Source organism: Triticum aestivum, chromosome 5A, assembly GCF_018294505.1.
Source record: "Triticum aestivum cultivar Chinese Spring chromosome 5A, IWGSC CS RefSeq v2.1, whole genome shotgun sequence".
NCBI lineage: Eukaryota > Viridiplantae > Streptophyta > Magnoliopsida > Poales > Poaceae > Triticum > Triticum aestivum.
The window spans coordinates 361,534,813-361,538,018 of NC_057806.1; the positions used below are offsets into that span (position 1 = coordinate 361,534,813).

Consider the following 3,206-nt stretch of genomic DNA (forward strand, 5'->3'; position numbering starts at 1 on the left):
TTTATCCTATTTTTTGTTTTCTCTAATTTCATTTGATTAACCTATTTGGACGAGGGAGAGTGTAAACTGCATGTTGTTTGTTCGAAAAGAGCCAAAACGCACTTCATTAATTGGGAAACATATTTTCTTTTTATGAGAAGTGGACCGTAGAGTCCCTCGAAGTGCACTGCATTATACTTTTCCGTTCTTTTTTCGAGCTGTTTTGCCAAAGTGGGCAACTTTTGCAATTAACACAGATGTCCTTCAATATGTAAACAAAAAAGTGAACGACAAAAATCGGAGCGTTGCTGCAGTCGGTGCTGACAGTACGGAAGTGTACTGCTTGGGGAGTTGGCGATGGCCCGGTGAGTCTGATGGTAAAAATAGGTCCAGTGGCAGTGTGAGCCGGGCCATCCCGGAGGCGGAGTTCACTTTTTCTCTTTTTTGTTGTTGTTTCCCCATCTCCTCCAAAAGCAAACTGAACCGTAAGAACAACGGATAGCAAATTGCAGTGCACCGAAGATTTCCATCCAAAAAACAAAAAAGTGAGTCTAAAGTGTACTCATGATAGTAGCGAACCACAGCAAAAAACACTGAACTCCACGCTGATGTTTTTGCTCCCAAACCATGTATGCATACTCGGTATCCGTCCATGCCCAGACTGCGCACACACAGCCAGACTCTGAATTTCATTGGCGCACTTCACAAACTGCACGGGAGCTTGCGTGTGGTAGAGCAGTGGGTGTCCTCATCTTCCCGATTTGACGCTGAGCAGTGGGTTTCCTCGTCTTCCCGATTTGACCCTGAGGATGAAGAACAAAGTGGCATGACTTCATGGGACAACAGTAGTTGCTTCAAAAGCCTGCAGCGGTGAGGAATTGGTCCGGAGAGAAAAAACTAAGGCCTCTTTTGGTTCATAGGGTAGGATTATCATAGGAATAAGAATCTTGTAGGAAATGAGATGACATGTATCTCAAATCCTATGAATAGGAATAGGAAACAAGATGTCATTTGGTTGACCAAAGGAATTTTTCCATTGAGTCTAGGCTCTTTTTTATTTTCCTATGAAATATGGAGGATAAGAATCAATTCTATGTAGGAATAGGAATCCATTCCTATGAACCAAAGGGCTCTAAAGGAAAAAATCCTATAAAAATCCTATCCTCTAGAATTCAATGAAATTCCTCTAAACCAAAGAAGGCCTAACACTTGGTCACGGGATGGAGGCAAACCTGCAGTCAGGAGCAGATAGCGGTGGAGGAATCGGAGGCCACAAGCAACGGATCAAACGACCTCCTTTGCACACCGCCACCTGCTGCTATGCTCCCGTAGCTACTGCCGGCACTGCACCTCGCTGGACTGGAAACCGAACTGCAGCTCCTCGATACGCATGGGTGCAGTGCACAACACATACCGCCATAGATAATACAGTTGAACTCCCCAGGTGCCTGTGAGCTGCAAGCAAACCACTAAAGAGCTGCATGCAAAAACAATAAAGCAAAACAAAAAAACATTTGTACGACCAATTGCAAAGTTCACTGAATTGCAGAAAAATTGACCAAAAATCACAAAATTTGCACAACTAGGAGAACTACACCCGTGAGAAAATGTAATAGCAAGAAGAAGAAAAGGGAGCTGCCCCCGTGAGAGAAATGAACTGCACATAAATTTCATAGCCAAACGAACTGCACGAACATGGGTTGGTGGAAGTGCACTGGCCGTGGGCTATGGTCGACGGCAGCACTGTGGTTACTGAACTGCACGCGCCAGTTGATTGAGCTGCACGCCAAATGCAGTCAGCACAGGGAGCCTCGCCGCGGCCTCTAATGGGGACGGGAGGATGTAGGTAGAGGCAAAGTCATGCCACGAGATGGTGCTGGGAGGAGGTCGCCCATGAATGGTCGCTTGACAGCAGGAGGGAGGATGGGGCTGCAGGATCCAGTTCCGATGGGTGATGGCGGCGGTTCCGGCCACAATCTCGCGGATCCAGCGGGGGTGGTGATGCCCGGTGCTCCCATCCAGGAGAGGAAATAGGGGGGAAGGGGTCGTGGGCCGCCGAGTCCGACTACAGAGGAGGTCGCAGGACCGGCAGATCCGCCCACGATGGTTGGCAGAGGTAGCCGCGGGAGCCACTCCTTCCCGTCTCTGACACGGAGGACCTCGCCGGCCATCCCATTCGGCCACCACGTGCAGGAGGGCGCGGATCCGTGGGTGGAGGGGCCGCGTTGCTTCCGTGCTCTTATTGCTGGAACTCGGTGGCTGCAACCCGGAGCGGCGGCGCGCAAAGGAAGGTAGGGGCCGTTGGGGAGCTGCGCATCGGGATTCACCGAGAGGTGCTCTGTGGGGGAGAGGCAAGTTGGATCCGTCAATGGAGGGAGTTGGACGGGCGCTGGGGCGGCACCGGTAGTGAAAGGTGGAGAGTAGGTGGGAGGAGGAAGAAGGTGGGAGGGAGGGGTCGGGCAGGTCCAGGGCGCCAGCATGGCGCCAGAGGAAGGAGTGGTAGGGCGGGGACTAAAGTGGCGGTGCCGAAGGAAGGAGGTGGTGCGGCGGGGCCCGAGCGGCAGCACCGGAGAAGGTGGAGGAGGGCACGGGAGTGGAGGAGGTGGGTGTTCCGTGCGGCAGTGGGGGGATTGGGATTTGGTTAGTGGAGAGAGAGAGGGGCGATTGGTTTTTCGCGTGCTTGCGGTTCGGTTCGGTCTGCACACGCGATTAGATAGGGGCGTGACACAGTGTTTTTGTTAGCAGAATAAGCGTTTTTGTTAGCGGAATAAGTTCTTAAAGAGTGTTATTAGAATAGACCCGTCTTATATATATTATATTCATTTTTTATCGACAATAATAGTTGTCATTTGACCAAGCAATAGATTCACTATTCCTTCTTATGGTAGGTCATGGCGACATGCATGTATGACCAAAGTATCAGTATATGCATCCGCCCCGCTTGCACGAAGTGAGAGGTGGGTCAAGCACCCTAGCTAGGTAGCTACGACATTATGTCATTATAGATATATCCAAGGGTTCTTTCGGCTTTGCGAGGCAGGTGCCACCAAAGTTGTGTATTGTGTATTTGAAGTTTAAACATCACACCCTATATTCCTACATATATTTGGCCACTTCCAGGTGGTTCTTGACTTCTGGCCCCTCTCATCGATCTTCCACGACTCGCCCAACCATGGGCCCGCATGGTCAAAGTTGTGCATTGGAATTTTGAACATCACAGACAATCC

At 50.2% G+C, this 3,206-nt stretch overlaps 1 long non-coding RNA gene across 1 annotated transcript; it reads right to left on the bottom strand.

The window, feature by feature from the left end:
- Nucleotides 1-478: 478 nt before the first annotated feature.
- Nucleotides 479-2,669, bottom strand: LOC123103363 (uncharacterized). Its single transcript, XR_006449751.1, has 2 exons — nt 1,212-2,669; nt 479-782 (listed from the first exon to the last, which is right to left on the bottom strand). It is a non-coding gene; the product is annotated as an uncharacterized lncRNA (long non-coding RNA).
- Nucleotides 2,670-3,206: the final 537 nt, after the last annotated feature.